General features: G+C 41.1%; 1 protein-coding gene across 1 annotated transcript in view; it reads right to left on the bottom strand.

Annotated features, from left to right (window-relative positions):
* Positions 1-20,148, bottom strand: part of IL1RAPL2 (interleukin 1 receptor accessory protein like 2) — a 384,679-nt gene that overhangs the window by 195,385 nt on the left and 169,146 nt on the right. The window lies entirely within an intron of this gene.

Below are 20,148 nucleotides of genomic sequence, written 5' to 3' on the forward strand. Positions count from 1 at the left end.
ACTTTTCCACCCACCTCTGCTAATTATGTTGCATAAAAAAAATAAATAACACATGTGACATTTATCATTTTCTTTTCAAGGCAGTTCCACATAGCTTTTTTTTTTTTTCCTACAGCCTACTCAAACTGTAGAGATATGTGTTATATACAACAGGATACAATTACAACATGCTGCCTATGCCATCAAGCTTAATACAGGAATTGTACAAGTATGAAAAGGGATCTTTTGATGTTCTGTTTAGCAAAAACTTTTGAAACAGTTTTCTTGATACTTCACTTTAAAAATGAACCTGTCAGCCAGTTTAATAAAAGATTACTTCTCCTTACAATTTTTTCTCCCATTATTTTAAATCATCTTAGTTACAATATAATCCTAGACCGTGCATACATATCAACATGTAACTCCCCCTCACATATCAGAGACCTTTTAATTCAATCTTTTTTATTGCCGGAAAAACTGTAAGCCTGAAAGTCAACCAAGAATATAACCAAAGAAAAAGACTGCAAAGGCAGATCATCAATAAGCAAATACAGTACCTAAAATTAATACACTTGATGAAATGTGTAGCTTTTAGAATTTGTTGATCATATCCAACTACATGTAAGTGGAAGATCTTTACCCTTGATGTAGCTACCTCAAATTCAACCAAGTAAGGTTCAGGTTGCCTCTTCTGCATTTACAGTATCAATTCTCAAACTCTAAGTGTTAGATATTCCCATACACTCTTCATTTCACATACATCTTCAACAGCATTCACTCCGTAAGTGATTTTTTTTTTCTACACAAAGTGGAATATCAGATCTAGTCCTTTTGTTTTAGTGACTTTTACTGCCTCTAAATTATGTCTACCATTTTTTCAGGCTTTGCTTGAATCCTTCAAAAGTAACCATGATAAATGGAAGGTTTTAATTTCCCCATTGCAGTAAATCAGCTTTAATTGTACTGCGACCACATGAACCATGCAACTGAACCATATTTTAAACCTCTTGACATTGACCACTTTCATACATTTCTAATACATAAACTTCCATGTAACATCTTGTTGTAAAACAAACTTTACTTGTAAAACAAACCAACATAGGCTCAAGAGAAAAGGGAAACCCATTACTCAAAACTATATTTTTAATGTATCTACTGTCAAGAGGGTATTGACAGGCAAAGGGAGATCGTGCAATACCTTCACCCCAAGTGGTGCGGATCAGGCTACCTGCTCCTGCACCCACCCCACAGGCAGACACAAACGCAGCAGCCGGTTGTGCCAGCTGACTTCTTTCTTCAACAAAAAAAGCCCCAAAACCAAAATATTCACCTGAAGTTAGGTACACACAATTTTGGTTAACTTCAATTTTAATTTCCATACTCATTTTGCTGAAAACATCCTGCCGATTTAAATTAAAATTCATTGCTTCTTGCTTTTAATGGCTACTGTTAATGACATAAAAAGAAAGGACAGTAGCCATTTACTGACTTCCCTTTTCTTCACTGCTGCAGCATCACTTCTTCCTCTGTGTTCTCCCTCTCATAGCCTAGTGCCACACAGAACAGGACAAGTTTGGATAATCGTTACTTGAAAATCATGTACTGAAGTATTTGTTCTCAGTGCATCCCCTCCAGGTTTATAACATCCTTCACCATGACCAAAGCCGCACACTGTAACTCAAACATTCTCCTGCCAGGACCCCATGAAACACTGCATTCACCTCTCTCTGCTATGGTGTTACACAGACATGGGCAACCAGCAGCAGAGCTGGAAAAACAACCTATACCGCCCAGTCCTACAAACCCATCCAATCCACTTTTGCATGAAAGCCTGGTTCTGACATCATAAATTATTTTATAGAGGTGGCTTTGAGGGCTTTTACATCGAGCGGGTACCAAGGTACTCCATACAGAGCTTCCTCACAAAAGCTCTGCTTTTTTTAAGCCCTGCTCTTTAGGCTGATGTGAATTTACAGTTAAAGAGCAGTGCAGAGCTTACAGCTGCCATCTCTCAGCAAGGGATGTGAAAGGCAACGCTGAGCTCTCCAGATGGCTCATCCCCATTCTCCAGGACATACAGGTATTCTCAAAGGCACCCTTCCTCCTATGCTTTAGCAAAGTCACAAAAGTCTAAGTAGGGTGTAAGCTGAAGTGAATAGGGGTGCCCAGAACTGGAATTTAGATCCACACTAACTCAGCCAAACTGATTAATTCTGTCACTCTTCTGTCAATCCGTCATGTCATCTAATGCTTTTGAACCTGTGCTGGTTCAGCAAAGTTAAACCACGGTAAAGAATAACTGACACTGACACATATGGAAAACTTGTGGGTCAAGCAGAAAGGTGCCAGTTTTTCATTTATTTCACAGAGCAGAGTCGCAATTAGGAAGACTTACGGAGTTACGTACTGACCCAATATGGAAATCCAGCTTTGGAAGCTAAAAATGCCTCTGCTTCCAATAAAATTTCTCCCACATCCACACCAAACAACTTGTCAAAGCACAGCTCAAACGAACACTAAGCATCCCTCAGTGTCATTCAATCTGCCTCATCTTCCACTTTCCTTTGAAAATTTCTTCTCCCCTCTGGTGTGCACTCCTCTGCTATTTTATTTTCAAAACTACAACTGCTGGAGTATATAAAGCACAGTGGAATAGGTGAAAGACATTTGAATGGTAATTTACAGCCAGGTCATTAGAGTGGCTAAAACCCATCTCCAGCTGCCGCCAGTGGAGAGCGAGACTGGGGCCGGTGCAGCGCTGGCCATTGCCAGCGCTCCAGTGCAGGCACCCGGCACGGTGACCCGACCCCAGCCCAGCACCTGCATCTCAAAAGAAGAAAAGAAAGAAAAGGAGATTTACACTAGAGACCTTTTCCCCATTAACAGTATCCGAATGGAAGAATTTCAGCAGCCAGAGGCGAGGCGGACCCCAACACAGCGAGCGCGGCGGAGGGGGAAGGTGCAGGCAGGCTGCCTGCCCGTCACCCCTGCCTGCCCCGGCTGCTGCCCTGCAGCAGCTCACTCCCCGCAGCATGCCAGGAGGTGGTAATTACGGAGAGGAGAGCATCCAGGGAACGGAGGAACCATTCATTATAGGGTTGATGACATCTGCGGAGGGGAGAAGTCTCACAGAGCGCCTTGACTAAATCTTAATTATTGAAGAAAGACTAATCAAACAGGAGATGACTTTTTCCCCTTGCTCTTTTTTTCTTGTTTAATACACAGCCAAGAATGTTTTCTCTTATGAAGCTGTAGAGGCTAAAATCTAGGTCAGGCTCCCCGCGCTCACGTGGAAGCCGACATTTTTCCTCTTGCCGCGCTGTCAGTCACTGGAGCGTGAGCATTGTTAGATTCCTTCGGAGTATTCTCCAAGCTGTCATTACAAATGACTGGAGCTGCTTAGGTGAAGTTTAGCACTCCATTATCCAGAACAAAGTTTGCTGTCATTTTTGTTGGGCTGGGTCTCAATACGTAATATAATCAGGGTGGTAAGAAGAGAAAAAGAATGGCATTAGAGAGAGGCATTTATCATATAATAAATGTCTATACATCTTTTCGCTGCTACCCAATAATCAGCTGATCTTTAATAAGTGCCTGATTGAAAGCCCAGTCAAATTAAATCCTATCTATTGTGGGTGTATTTTAGACACTTTCAATAAAGACAATTATTTGAAATATTTTCTAAAATTTGGAGCATTGAGAGGATATGGAAAACATCGTCCCATTTTCAGCCCAGCTTCCTAAGGAAAAGAGGTTTGCCCACCTATCTGTCAGTCCCCCCACCCCGTTAGCATAACTTCTGACCCAACTGACTAAATTCAGTCCTATTTCGTAGAACATGAAAGTGTTCAGGTACACGAGAGCCCTACATGGGTGCAGGAGAGAGTCCCGATGTGTCCCCTGCGGGCAGGGAAACACAGCAGCAGTTAATCACGGTGGGGCCCCACTGGGCCCATCCCAGTTATCTACCCAGGCTAACGCAACCTGAGGAGACAGTGAATTGAAAATTAAGGTTTCAAAGTTATTAAACAAACTATAGATTAAGTTGGCTGACAATAAGTTACTGTACTTTTATGTCGGCAATCACCCAAAGCGTGTACTGCATCTCCTTCCCCAACATTTCCTGGTAATTTCCCATTATTCTTATTTTAAATAAATCTAGTTGTCTAGGGAGTCTAGATGCATTTTAACATGAACCATAATAATTTATGAGCAATTATAGAAGAGCATGTACATAGTCTCTGAGTAATTTGTCTTTCTGCTTGCTGTCATATAAATAATTTTTTGCATTGCAAATCTGCCTGTAATAATTTTGCAGGGATCTGTCACATACAGCAATTTGTATCACGGCATTGTTAAATATGTTTGCCTACCTTGTTACCTGAAAATCTCATTTTAAATTGAAATCATCGACAAATAAATAATTAAAAAAATTATATACTAGCTAATGTATTAAATTTATTGCTCCACAAAGCAAGCAATGCTTGTGACTGTAAATACATAGGAAAAAAAAAATATTCCTCTGATACAGGAGTCATATTTTTATTTATATATTAGCCATTGAACAGCAGAGTCCAGAAGCTGATACCCATCATGCTCGGGGTTTGCAGACATGTAGCAACTATAGATGCACTCCATTAAGGAAGTCCAAAAAGGGATGCAATTTTTTTAGACTCTTAAAGAGGAGAAATCAGTTACAGCCCATGAATTTTAGGCAACTTGGTACTTTCAGATCTTGATTCTGGAGAAAAGGGAACACACCCTACATTCGAGTGAACACAGTAATGCCTTTAATAGCTTTGGCTGGACGTGATTTTCACAAAGGGTCAGGGTGTTAGATCAGGCTCACCATATATAAGTGGTTGCACATCTCTGGCTTTCTGGCTGTGCTATGCTAATTCTGCTACAGTGCTTGCAGACCCCTCCCAGCATCTCATCACAGCCCGGCGCTGCCATATGAGACCTGCCCGTCAGCTGAGCCCAGTGCATGGTCCCCTGCCACCCTGCCTCCTCCCTCCTACCAGAGCCCTTCCCTGCTCCCCACACCATGAGCCGAGTCAGGGAGCTGAGCCACATAAAAACTGACAGCAACCACCACCCCCTACCCCTATCTGTGATTCTCTAAATACTCCAATATTCAGAGATACATTTCTGGTCAGAGAACACATTTCAAACCGAACAGTCTATTGACCATTTTGCGCACTCTTCAAAATCATGGATGTCACCTCCAAAGCAGGTAAGATCTTTGCTTGTAGAGCTCCCTCAGCTTAGCTGACCTACCAAACTGGATGGTCAAAGGACACTCTCATAACAATTAATAAAAATCCACTCTACTGAAAGGCATCTGAGCTGAGATCTCTGACGTGGAGACCAAGTTACCCAGTTTTACAGCAGAGAAGGAGAAGCCTACGCTGGTGGTACTTCAGAAGGGAGCGGAGGGTGGTCTTCTCCAGCAGCTGGGGAGCCGATCTCAAACAGCAAGCAGGGAGGAAAGGAGAAGGAAGTTCAGGTAAAGTGTCTGTGATGTTCCTTTTCTGTGAGCTACAGTTTCACTCTTCTTTGAGTCAAGTGAACACTAGTTTTTGACTCTGAATATGCTCATATTTTAAACTGCATTTTAGAAAAAAATCAAATAGTTGTCCCGAGGGATACAGTGAATCAGAAAAATGTATCTGTTAGAGGTGAAGACCACTTAGAAAACCACTTTCGATCTTGAGAAAAAAACAAGTTTATCATGATTCAAGCTGGGTGAATTTTGCAATGTTTCCCCTACTACCCTGTTAACAACTTTAACTAAATAATTCATTTCTATCACAGTAACATCTAGATTCAGCAATCATCAACCAAGACTATTTTGCTGTAGAAACACAACATCTAAGAAGAGGATCACTCACGGACTTTGTAGTTTCTCCACTCTGATCTCCATTTTCTGAATGTTTTCTAGCGAGATTTAAACCATTCAAACTTACTGGTGAAAAAGTTCGGGACTTTCAAGACATGTAAAAGTGCACATATTCCAAAATTCCTAAACCAAATAATGATGAGTGCAAAAAAACTTCATTAGATTTAGCAACATGCAAATGTTTCTCCAAATCTGGCTCATAAATAAGGAAAAATACATTTACTTATCCTTATACATTGGCTGATTTTTTTCTAAATTTTGATCAAAGCTTCAAATTTCTATAAGATGGGCTAAAAGGTTTTTAAGACCTTTATATGCTTCATTTTTTTTTGGCCAGCTTTTCTTATGAGCCACAGCTAAACAACCCAACTCAAATGTCAAATATTCCAGCCGAACACTAATAATTTCCTTTGATGTCAAACAAACTGTAAATATATACTGCCAGCGGTCCAAATAACAACGGATTGCTCTGTCCTGACTTACATATGCATATGGAGCCAGAAGCATTTTAGACTTATATTGAAAATGCGAAAGAAAGAACATACTAGTAGATCACCAATCTGTAAAATTCTCTAGGGAGAGAAAAAAACAGCTTGGACCCTGAACAAATTCTCAGCTTCCAGGAACGATGGCATATTAATGAGGTGGAGACTTAGAAATTATACTTGAAGAACAAAAATGCTAAAGTAGTGTCAGTAGAAGTTACTGGACAGAGGCATTTCATCTTGTAGCACTTGTCAGAGCTAGCTTTTCAGGTGGCACCTTATCACAGGGATTTTCGGGAATGCCTGCTGATGGAGAGAAGAGTAAATCGCAGCTGGCAGGTTAGATTTTGCTGGAGACAGGGAGCTCTGAAACACATTCTGTGATGGAAGGGAAATCTCTGGTCTCATCATATTCTTTGCTACCTCTTCCAAATCAGATGTTCCTGGAGATAGATGGACCTGAACTGAAGTGTCCTTCTAAAGCTGTGCTCTTTTTGCTTCGAGCGGATTGCTCTGCTGAGCACAGAGAAAGAGAAGAGGAGGGGACTAAAGCAACTGTTTAAAATGCAGCATATTCACCCTAAAAATGAGTGTTTGGTGACCTTGATCTCCTAATCACTTCAATATCTGGCAGGTTTTTAAAGAGTTTGTGTTGAAGTAAACAGGACAGAAATTGGAACTTATAAAGTGGTTTGGTTTTAAATATTCAGTGTAATGCCTTGATTCTCCGTGGCTGTCACCACATTAGAAAACAATGTAAAAGGCACCTTGAAAACCAACAGCAGTAGAGCCAGGACATGAACAATAAAGAAATCATACTTCATGGCTTTATGCTTTCATATATTTGGTGACGTCCCAGACACGGGTTCAAGGACAGTGCCCCAGCCTGTCCTGCCTTCTCAGCCCCTCCTGCACCGCCTGGCCCCTGCCCTTCCTGCTGCAGTTCCCCTCCTGCAGGCAAATTTGGAAGAGTGGTGGGAAAGTTCATTTACAAAGCTCTTGCCTCTGCCCAGCCTCTGCCTTTGCTCCCACAGAAGTAAAGCCAAGTAGGTGATCTGCAGTGAACAAGTTATCCGAACAATTAAACTTCATTTTTTGTTGGTGGTTCTATAAATGAAACCCCATTTCTTCGAAGTCAGCTATGAAATAATGTCATTACATTAGCACATCTCCCTTTCTTTTTTATCCCACTAGCAAGGGAACATTATTTTAAACAAAAAGTATGTTGCTCTAGATTGGAGTGGTCAAATGAGTTACATGACATTACATCTGCTTCTTGGGCCAAACAAGTAACAAAACGTTCCTGTTAGATACTAAAATTTAAATTCCATAAACAAACAACTCAGGCACCCAACAACTCAGTGCAAACACAGGTATGAACTCAATAAAGACTGAAATTAGCTGTTCACCCAGCTCTGAAACCCATCTGAACCCCAATATTTTTTTTCACATAAATAAAAATACTTCCACTTTCTAAGCTCCAGAAAGGAGAATTTTTTTTTCCTAACGTCTTCCACAATGAATATTGCCATTTTTATTAGCTCTTTGGATTCCTGAGGAAGTCAATGAACGATGGAAAAGCACAAAGAGAGATTTCCCAGCATCTCTGATACTTCTTTGGTGCACAGAACTACCTTTAGACAAATTAGATAGAAAAAGAAATCAAGAAGAATCTGTATCTAGAAAAAGGGAGAATAATAACTGATTTAAGTAATGAGTAAAACAGACTGAAAATATTCCATTGCATTTATAAATAAAAAATTTTATCCTAAGATTTTGGATAAGGAGCAACAAACTGGAAATACGCTTTATACCCGAAGGTATATGCAATTAATATTTTAAGTAGTGTTGACTATACACGAGCTCTTTAAGGACACTCTCTGAGACGGTTTTAATGTTCTCCAGCCAACCACATTAACCCACGGAGACTTTCACACATCTCTGTTTTCAAGTCTTTAGCACCGTGCAAACTTTGGGAACAAAGCTGAATTCGTTTCAATAATTGATGAGTCTCTTTTCATTAGTCCCTTTGAATAAAGTTACTGAAGGTAAAGTAAATGGAAACTAGATCCCAGATCAGGTAGTTGCAGTCTCAAGTAATCACGCAATTAGGAAACTCTATATCCACTGCTTGTTATTTCCAGGAGGGAATTGTAGGAAAGAGCTGTGAATAATAAGAATTTAAAATTAAAGAGAATGAAACTCTATTAACTTGCTTGTCCCTGTGGGGCAGAGGGACTGGTGTACATGCACAAGATTATTTTATTTTTCATCTGTTTTTCAAGTATGTGGACAGTTTGAGTTGGATTATCTGCTTTGAGGGCACAGTCCTCTTGAGTTTGGATTAGGTTAGGAAGACGGACTCCCTGTTGAATACACCAGGCTAAATTCATTTCTTCTACTGTCTGCAGAAGGGAATCCTTGAGTAACACAGGTCTGCTGTAAGGGCTCTTACTACATCTCACTTGCGGCACACGCAGACTGCTCGACAGAGGAAGAGAGCAAGGAGACTATCAGAAGAGCCTAGGGATAGTATCACACCCCACCACAAGAGGAAAGGAGGACTCAGTTATTCCTGTGGATGAGCTACACGGTATTTGTGAAAGGTTTAAGCAATTAATCACTGGGACACCTCAGCAGGGACACTTCTGGTAGTCCAAATTCCCCATTTACCATGGAAAACACGTGCCTGACCAATGCGCCTGCCCTGCCTGCACAGCCATCATGCAAGGCCTTTGAGCAGGAGCCCAGACTCCGGGCCTCCAGAGGCCTCTTCCAACCTACCTGACCCCAATGATTTGGTCCTACTACCGACACAACCCTTGCTGGTCACAATTTGCAGACACATAAAGGAAGCCTTTTGGATGAATGCCCACATCTGGGTGTGCGTGCTCTCTACCCTACTCATTAATCATTTATTTTCTAGCTTACAAAGATGCAGTCAGTCCATCAGAAGATTACCAAATGCTTTACAAAAATACTTCCCCATCATAAACACATTAGGTAGAATGAATGTTTTGGGCCTTGGACATTTGCAAACTACATGATGAACACATTGCAATGTTAAAAAAAATAAAAAGAAAATAATAGAGAGAATGCACAACTTCAAATCAGGATATGCTCATCAACCAAAAGGAACAAGTCAAGTTCATCTGAATTTACTTGCAACAAATAACCAGCTTTGGTCACTTGCTTTGTCTCTACACATTTACCTTTGGATATCTAGACATACTTACCATTTTACAATTGCTATGCCTTTCCTCATGTTATCTGGCAAAGATAATTTCAGCTGCATTGAGCCAATTACCATTTCCACTTGCATGACAAGTGGACCTCTGTTTCAAAAGGTTGTGACCCACACTCTAACCTAGGTTGTAATTCCTCCGCTCATTTTAATTCATTAGCTGCACGTATGCAGGAGAATTTAAATAGGAAACTCTCCTGACTGCAGAACACACCAAATTTCATTTCAGTAAAATGAACACTCACAAATCAAAACAATATTTGCTTTTATAGGGCAACCATGAATAGAATTGTTAGAGGGTTGACTAAAATGTGCAACTGATGAATTATGAAGTGCTTTCAAAATGAGATATTTTTAAACAGTAAACATTGTTCTTAAGACTTTTGTTTCTATTTAAAAGAAACAAACATAGAGTTATCCTTATTGCAAGCTGTAATTACATGTAAGAAAAAAAAAATGAAGGATGATTGAAAAATGAACCATTACAAGAGCTACCTGTGTTACAGACGTGTCTCTCTAGGTAAAGCAGCAAGCGGTAATGCAGTGCTGTGCTCCATAACACAGCGTTGCACAGTTGTTTAGGTACACCTTTACCATTTACATATAAATTTTCTAAAACTTGCCTATCGCAACATCCTGCAGCACTGCATCCACCAGCAGCTCCACACACCCCAGTAATGTATCTCCAGTGAAAACAAGGGCCACGTTTATGGGACCACATGCACTTCAATTTCTCAAACACAGACTGTGAAAAGGGGGCTGTGATGGCAGCCCCCCCCATCTGCAAGATGCCCCAAAATCCCAATCTGCTTCCAGATCAGTTGTGAGCGGCAGCCCTGAGCAGGCCCTGTCACCAGCACCCCGACTCCTCTCAGTCCCATTCCCGGGGCCTCGCTCTGCCCCAGCCCCAGCCCCAGCCCTGGTGACAGCCCCTCGGTGGGGCAGAGGGGCCATTTTGTCATCACCGGGGCTGCAGCTCCCCACACGGGCACAATCACGGGGATTTCATCCGCTTTCCGGTTGTTTTCCCAAGTCTTGACTCAGGAGACTCAGACCAGGACCAACGGCCGACTGAAACCCCACAGAGACCAGCACTGCTTCGAGCTGACGCAAAGCAGCAACTATTTATCTTTAAATAAGAACCACCATAAAGCAGACAGACCCCAAACCAGCCCAGTTACAGCCTTTTCCTCACACTTCCCTGTAACTTCACGAGCCAGAAACAAAACTGGTGGCAGGAACATTTCATTTATTAGTAAGCAAAAGCGACTAACTGCAAATACTTCATTACTAATGCATCATTTGCTCAGAATGGCACAAAACAAACAGGTCTGTGTTTTATTCACGGGCCTCCTGTCATCCTCAACGGCCCCAGCTCACTCTCCAAAACACGCAGCTGCTGCGTGTTTCACCGAGCAGCGCCCAAGACGGGGACGGGAAGATGGAGAGCTGTTTGAGCTCTGGGCTGAGGCCGGGCAAAGATGGGAGTTGGGATCCAGGATGCGGGAGGGGAGCCGGGGAGCCCTTGGCACCTGAGGCCTTTCTTTGGACGTCACCCCGTCCTCCAGCTGGCACACTGTCCTGCAGCCCCACCATCCATCAGCTCATCGGTACTAAATCATCACAGCTCAATGTTAAAAGACAACTCTGAAAAATCATCATAAAAGCTTCCACCTGAGCTACCGATAAACCAGAAAAATTTTATAACTGGAGTAACTTTTTAAATTAATGCCTCCCCACTTACACTGACTGGTTACTCAACACTCAGAAAGCAATGTGGAGACTGCTCATCTTCTATCATGCTCTTGCTCACTCCCAGTTTCTTGACCTAACCTCCAGCCATCATTTACGTTCCCAGCCTTGGGAACTGACTGCCCTAACAGTTTGAGGACAGGTGTTTAAGTAGTATTTTAAAATGATTAATACAACAAAGTGTTGAGGTGGCTACACCTGGATTGGCTTCTGCAGGGATCACCTCAAAGAAAACCAGTATGTTTTCTACTTAGGAAACCATGTTTTAAAATATGGAAAATCAGTACTTAAAACTCTTAAACAGAAAAAACTCACAGTGATTAGGGAAGACAGGACAGAAATATAAAGCTGGATACCTTATTTTTCCATCCACCTTCTTCAGATAGAGGTTGCTCATTTCCAAGCCTGGCTGCAGTTATCTCAATGCGTTTGAGGGGCTCCAACTGCTCAACTCCAACTCCTGGGGACTCCCGTCCCTGCTCGGGGCGGGCAGGCTGTCCCCGCTCCTCTCGGCAGGCTTGGGGAGGGTTCCTGGCTCCCAGCTCAGGGCTGGGGCTCTCCTGCCCCCCGGTCCCCTGTCCTTCCCTCACTGTCCCTGCTAAATGCAAGTTGAATTCAGCAAATAGTGTTCAGTGGGGAAGCTGGGGATGGGGGGAGGACGAATTTTGACAAACTGTTGTGAGTGGATGCATTCCAAGTTTAAAATGTTCTATTTAATTCAACCTAGTCAATTTTATTATTATTTTGACTTTATTATTTCTTCCAGTTCACAATGACAGATTTTTCAGTTCAGATGACAGTTCTGTCATCTGTCCAGCTCTACATCTGAAGGAAAAGGAAAATGACCATTGCTGGCCAGAGGGGAAAAAGCATACAGGAGGCATCTGACCTCAGGCTAGGGATTTGGGGCTACAGACAGGGAAGTGAAGTGAGAGGTCTCTGACAGTATAACACATGTTCCCGGGGCACAAAAAAAGCACTTTGAATTGGCTGTCATCAAGGTTAAAGGAGAATTTGATGGCAACAAATCAGTCTTGTTTTCAAAAGATACAAGGTCCAGCCTTAGAGGTGTCGATGGCGTTCAACTCCCATGGAGGACAGTGCGCCCTACGCAACCTCTGCACCCTAGAGCACTGGGTGCCGATACTGCTGGGAGCACACCCCTACAGCAAACCCTCTTTGTGAAAGGGGAAGGAGGGTAAAGCAGAGAGAGAGTGTGTTAGAACCAGGGGTATGAATCAGAAACAAAGAGATGCAGACGTCATACAAACTACGTTAAGGGAATTGCTGATAAAGAGAAGTTCTTCGAAGATGAAGACACTTACTGTTGTATTTCTGTTAAAAATAAGAGTATCACAAATGCAATCATATTTTTTCATGTGTCACTTGTGAAATAAATGATATTTCACTGTGAGGTTGACAGTGTAAGAAATGCAATTAGAATGATTTGCATATTAAAGACATTATTATGTCTTTATTGTAAATATTTCCATCATGATGACTTTGAATAGAATCTTTGCAAACAGAAATATAAATATCCTCATGCCAGATTTCACATAATCTGAAATCATGCTGTGTCAAGTTGTCAATTTTAAGAATTCTCCTAAGCCATTACAAATCTCATTTTAATCTCTCTAAAGACTCATCTGATTTTACATAATTGAAAATAACCACTGCTTGTAATGTCTTAATTTTGATGTGCAGTGAATAACACGGTGCCAGATCCCTTCCAGCCAACCACTGTTTTGAAAAGCTGTGCTAAGTTTTCCATCTCCAGACTGCCCCGGGCTGCATAAACCTTTACCATGCAATTTTTTGTTATTGTTTAATACAAAATATTCTAAAGTATGTCATCAAAATGATGAGAACTGCATTTTTTTCCTCTTCCATGGGACTGATCAGTCTGTCTTCAGTATGAAAGATAAACAAATACAACCTCATTAATGAGCTACAAACTTGAGAGAACAAAAAGCATCACTAATAGCCCAGTTGCTATCGGACTGCTTCTCTGTATAGTAGCCTCCTGTTAGAAGAGACAAATATACTCAGCAGGCATAAAGGACCCTGCACTTCTTTGCTTCTATTTGCATATATTCAAAAATAGTCTTGGCACTCCATAGAGCACAGATAACACACTTGAAGGATGGGAGGAATGACAGCAGTGTCCCACAGACCAACAGACATGCAAACCAACAGACATGCAAACACCGGCATGGATAGAGGGGACTGAGGGTACAACCCTGAGTCTCAAGAACATTCACAAACTTTCACTGCACGTGCATGTACATAAATCAAAAGAATATGATCCGGGAAAGAGTGACTTTCAACCTGCTTTTGCAAACTTTACATTAATTAGGAAAGGATTTCTCAAACGCCCATGCATCTCCAAACTTTGTGCTGGGAAGACCATTTACTTCTAAATGACAAGTGTAGGCTGCTTGCAAAATATTCTGAATTTTTGGTTCTCTAAATTACTGTTAACCCAACATTATTCCTGCCTACCTTGGGTTTTTAAATGGAATTACATGTAGCCTGCAGCTTCAAATCTAAATGAAAAATGTAGCTCCAATTGAACCTTAGGAAAAAAAAAGGCAGAAGTTAATGAGATTTAAATTAGTAACAGCCAAAGCTTTCCCTTAAAGAAAACATTATCGATTTTAAAGGGCTACCTAATGAAAAAGAATGGCACTCATTTAGACTTTGCATGAGCTACATTAGAGATTCATTTATAATAATAAATAAGGACGTGCTTTACAGTGCAATGAATCAGCAAAATTTATGTACATGTTTTTATGAGTTAACTACACATTCCTTAAGCCTTTAATCACAGTTTTGGGTGAATTGTTTATGGTAGTAAAGAAATTACAGTTTCTACGGCTCAGACCATCAAAGGTAATTAAGTATCCACTCCCTATGGTTATGTGTATGTAAACCTACACAACTCTGGCGTTTATAATCTAGTCTTCATTTCTAAAATGGAAATGGATACTGTTTCCCTTTATTCTTTATTAAACAATGTTTCTATTTTAAGTTCAAGTAACTAAGTATTGGAAAAATTCTCCTCCTAGGAATGTTCTGCAGTTTTTATACTGTAAGTAAAAAGAATGAGTATTGCCAGGAGAGGCTATATATATATATGCACTTTTTGTAAATTCCTTAAATAGGTAGGAAATTTGTCAAGCTGCTGGTTTTCATATATTTTCATTCAAACACAATTTTGTACAAGCGCAAGATACTTCATCATATCAGTACAGTTCAGGAATATAATATTGTGATCTTATGACATTTAAATATGGAACACCGGTGGCCGTGCACAGGTAATTATCTGGTTGCATTTCGTCAGCTTACCAAATCCAGTTACTTCTCTGAGAACTGCTAAGAAAACAGACGAAGCCCAAGGTCCTCCAGGCAAGTTTCAAATTACTTTTAAAACTAAACTACTTATACAAAAAGTAAGCATGCCTGGACCCAGTCCAAACAGAATTTCACCTCATAATTAATGAAAGCTCCAGACAAAACCCATCACAACAAAAGGAACATTCCATTCATTTGCTGAGACACCTGAAAGTGCTAAAACTTTAAACTTCATAAGTGGTCAAATTCCCTCTATCTCAGTTGCTGAAACCAAGCTTGCTTGGGGGAACCCAAGCCCCCAGCCTGGTTCTCCAGCTCCCACTCTGGTAGGTATCTGCTCAGATTCACTGCTTAAGCCACAGAGCTGCTTAGAAGCACCTGAAGGAGCTGTCATGGTGCTACATGTGGGCAGACTGACCTTCATGTAGTACCGATGACAAAAGGTAGTGTGTAACTCCTCACAAACTCTACAGATGAAATTTCTCCCATGTACAGCAAAACCAGGGAGAAAGGTAACTACAGTTCTCTCAATAAAGCAAGAAATACATTCTTATGTCTCAAACTAAGCTTGTGTATGCCAAGATAATAAAGAACATGTAAAGGTCCCCCCCATACAGTACCAACATGTACCACAATCCCAGTACAGCACTGTTGTTGCAATGCAGTTCACCAAGACATCATTTCACAGGGGAGATAATACTTGTGAAAGCATGTCTAAATTGTTGGACTTCATTTTTGCTTTGTTAAAGCAAAAGATAGATTCACAAAGAGATACATTTATTTTTAATAAAAAACACTAATACACATTAATTTCACCTGCCGCAAGACTGTGCCTTGAAGAGATTCTTTGAAGTAACTGAATAAAAAAGTTAATCCATCTGTTTCGCAGAACTAAGAATTACACCTGATTTGATTTATGAGAGCTGATTTACAGATCCCTAGCAGTCCTGCTCCCCTACCTTCAACATCCTGCTGTTGTCCACCTTCACATGATTTTGGTCATCTTATCCACATTATCATTACAATTCAGAGCAGTACTGCAGCTTTGAATCAAATCCTACTGTTGTCCTCACTTACCTCTCTCAGTTCAATCCACAAAGTGGGTTTTGGTGTATAGAAACTACATTTCAACAGGAGGATATTACCTCCGAGGCTCCGCTGCAGGTACACACACATGCACTCCCGCCCCGAATGGAGACAAACAGGTCCAAGTCAATGGCTGGTCTTCAGATCGCTCCAAAGCAGACATGATGTTGGGAGACATTCAATCCCAGGGATCCCAGGAGTCAATCTGGTTTGAAGCAACCCCCCACAAACCACATATCGTTTAGACGTGGACGTTTTTGCCCCATATCCTTTGTTCTAATGATCTGCTCCTGCTGCACCGAATTACATGCTAATATAGATCTAGCCCAGGGTGCCTTGAGATGGGACTTTCCATTCATTTTGAAAGTAGTATGCTTCAGACCTTATGCATTAAAAGAAGAGCTCCCACAGGCAAGACAGCTCTCAAATACGTAATCTTTGGGAAGAACTTTCGGTGGAGAGAAGGAAATTGCAATTGAAGTACACTAGGTTGGTTTTGTACTTTGTTCTGCCTTTCTTTAACTATAAATTAATAATCGTGAGCATTGTGTTTAACTGTGGTATTCCCTAAGGCATGACAAAAAAAATTGAAACTGCAGGAGTTGCATCCCTGAATGGATCTTAAGGGAAATAATTAATAAAATCTACTCTTATCATTGCTTGTTTCTCTAAACTATATGTTCTAGTAATGTTCAATAAAATTCCTTGAAGATCCACATAAGCCAGTCCTTTCTACCCCACCAAATGTGACCGGAGTACATTGTACATGGGCGAGATGCACCACAGAAGAACCACGATGGCTTAGGAGAGCGATGCGGACGGGAACGGTCACTTCTGTAAGCCAAACTCTGGTTTAGATCTAAGCCGAAGAATAACTAAGAATTACTAGTGGACAGAGGGCATCAATCAGCAGTTGAAACAGTCCTAAATTGAAGAATAACCTAAGCTAGGTCTGAGGGAAGCAATAAACAGCTGTTACTTACCCTGCTGCCATAGTGATTTTCACATCAAAATAAACCTAAGTTTTAAAATGTTTCTCTTGCTTTTGTTTGATTCCACTTTATACTGCACTGTTGCTTTTCAGTCTTTTCATAGCTGATGCAGGGGTCACTTTCTGATGTGTTATGGACCACAGCTCAAGAAACCCTGATTTAAAGCCTACTTCGCAGCAAACCAGTTTGTACACAGCTCAGCCTCCTTTGACAGTGTGCAGCCTTGTACTTCTTGTTAATATCCTCTAGATTTTAATTACCACTGCCTACATTCAAAGAAGAAAGCTTAGCACATCACCTCTGACTTCCAAACCTTTCACAAGTAACAGGCTTCCACAAGCTTTTTTTTTTTTTTTTTTTTTGCCTTTTTTTTTCTTGTGTCTCCTACAGGTTGGGTTTTTTGCATTGTTTCAGCCTGCAGAGTTTCACTAGGCTCATATGCACTCTGTACACCAGTAAAAACTTCAAAACTTGGACATTTAAAGTTTGCCTTCCTCCCCAAGAGCCTTCAGATGAGTGTTTGCTCTGTTTTAAACATTCTAGTGGGAATTCGTACAAGCACCTTGCCCTTTCCTTTCTGCCTGCAAAAGGATTGCCGCTTTCGTTGCAGGGAGACAACAACTAAAAATATTCTGGCCGTACACACCCAAGCTTCCCTAGTGAAATTATGTACAAGAGAGACGGTATTTCTTTGGGGATGGAAAAGACACTGTTCACAAGGAGGTGGCTGAATCATTCAACCATTCGTTATGTCTGTAACTTTAACAAGTCTCTTCTGAGCTTTGACAAAAGTTTCATAGTCAGGTGAGACCAAGCATTGTGCTTTTTAAGTTTCAAGCTGCAAATGAAAGACCTCTTACAAAAAGTATGTGAAGATCATTTCTTCCAGGTTTGCCCAGGCCAGGCTTTCTCCAGTCTTACATCTCCCCAAAAGGTGAAGGCTATCTTGGGACGGCCTTCTTGAGGAGACAAAGTCTGCCCACCATTCAGAGGCAAGATTAATATGCTAACAAAATCCCCTGGTCAGTAAAGATGCAGTTTCAACTGTGATTTTCTTTCGTTAGAAAAAATTATCTAGTATAGACTTTGTCAAAAGAGATTTGTTAACACTAACACTTGTGAAACAACTATGCCAATACAACATTTTCCACCTGCTTGTTCTGTACTTTTATGTCACTTTGCAAGGAACTATAGCAATTCCCTCCTAACCCCTAATATTTGCCAATGTGAGCATGTGGGACGCCACTTTTTTATTACTTTTACTGTGCTAATTTATTGTCATTTATTACTTACATAGAGTACACCTGCACTTTAAACCTGACTAAATTTGCTATCTGGCCAATAGCCTTGTTGACACGATGTTGGTTTATTAAAAATTGTTATTATACTAGTAAACTAGTACACTAGAAAAAACATTTGGGGAAAGCTCATTTCTACGCATGCAACATCTCCATGCTTTCATACAAAATATGCCCTGGCAGTCATTTGAGCACACAGAGCAGCTGTACCTCTTACTCCTAGTCTCAGCTTAGAAACCTGAACGAAGCTGAAAAGGGAAAGTCTTAGGGAACTCTGGCAATTAAAGAAATAATATCTTGCTGTGACACTGGAACCACATTTAGCAAGGGGACAAAATGGCCGTCCTCTCCTAACTAGCATTTTTAAAATGCACAAGAGTTTTCAAAAAGCCTCAATTCTGCAACTCAACCATACAAGGAAACTGGTACTTGTACAGCCACCCAGGTTTAGCCACACAGCACTTGGTCATCTCCTCTGTGTGATTATTATGCACGCTCACCACTTAGTGTGCTGAATAAAAACCACAGGCCATGCCTAGCTGTTTATCAAACAGATAAAAATAGGCTTATCCCCAGGAATATACAAGCTTGATAAGAAAAGTAGATAAAAGGAAGTAATAATTATCCCTGCTTCCTAAAGAAAACAGAAATATTGAAGCTCCAAGGCAAGAAAACATTTTCATGCACAGTAACTCTTTAAAAAAGACACTTTTCAGACAGTTCTCGATGAAGGTAATGGTAGTGAAGGGATCTAAACACAAACCTGCAGTCCACTGCTTTCACTGCCTGAGCATCCTGCCCATGGCTTGCTCGGTCTCCAGGTTAAAAAAAAAATAATAATCAAAATTAAACCTAGACTGAAATCATCAGCCTTCCACATTATTTTCACCTCAGAGTTGTCAGTCCAAGAGCAAAGGCCACGATGTATCGTTCCACCACAGACGTCTCTGCTAAGCCCTGAGCACTGAAGGACCCCCAAGCTGTGAGAGTCCGTTGCTGGAGCCCTCCTCCTCGGAGCTGTGTGCACCTAGCAGCACTCATGGGGCACCTCTTCCCATCAGCGTCCCACACACACCACCCTCAAGCTCTCTGAAGTTGTGGGTTTGCTATGTGATGCACTTGCGATGATCCCTTAAAAGGTTGGTTGGCTTGGTTTTTTTTCCCATCTCGGCTCCCCACTTTTTCCCCAACAGCTTTTCCTTTTCAATCTACGAACAAGAGTATTCTAGCTGAACTTTCAACACCCCAGTCTGCTTCTGGAGACAGCTGGCTACACAAGTCTGCCTATATATAACTATTTTCAAAATACAGATGAAGAGAGAGGCATTTAGATTAGAGGGGCTGGCTAAGGACTTTAAGTGCACTGTTTTTAAAAACAAAAACAAAAATCCCCAAGAAGCTATAGCTAAGCACCTCTGCATTGTTTATCTGTTTGATTTCCATAACAGTTATTGTGATTTCTGAATTTAGTTTTCCTTTTCATTTATAAAAGCCTGTTCCTGCTTGTACTCAAAATAACATTATTTTCTCCCTGGAAAGACCTGGTGCCACCTTTTTTGACTTGTAACTTCCTTTCCACTCAGCCCCAGCTTTTATACAATACCTGCCCCAACAGCTCAGCAAGGAGATCTTGAGCATTTCTATTTCTAAGGAGATGAGGTGAGGACTGCGTGGGGAAGTGATGTGACTCAAATACATGGCCCCAAACCATTCTGCAACAGACAGATGTCCGTAACATCATCACCAGAAGAGACGCTAGTCTGCTGCGGGCTGGACTGCAGCTTCAACGGTGAGCCAGCCCATACAGAGATAACGGTGCTGTCACCCACGCGTGAGCCAGCGAGGAATATTTAGTGCCGTATGGCCGCGTCACATTGAGAGTGATGCTCATTAGGGTGACAGTGCGGCACTTGCTTTTATTCTCTGAACAGACAGAGCCCTAAAATCTCCAGGCTGTCAGTTCAGTAGCAAAGAAGAAACTTACTTATTTGGCCAATTTCTTCACACTATGTTTTTTATTTGTATTTCAAAGCTTTCATCCCCACAGCACATCAAA

Source organism: Mycteria americana, chromosome 10 (genome assembly GCF_035582795.1).
Source record: "Mycteria americana isolate JAX WOST 10 ecotype Jacksonville Zoo and Gardens chromosome 10, USCA_MyAme_1.0, whole genome shotgun sequence".
In the NCBI taxonomy this organism is placed as follows: Eukaryota; Metazoa; Chordata; class Aves; order Ciconiiformes; family Ciconiidae; genus Mycteria; species Mycteria americana.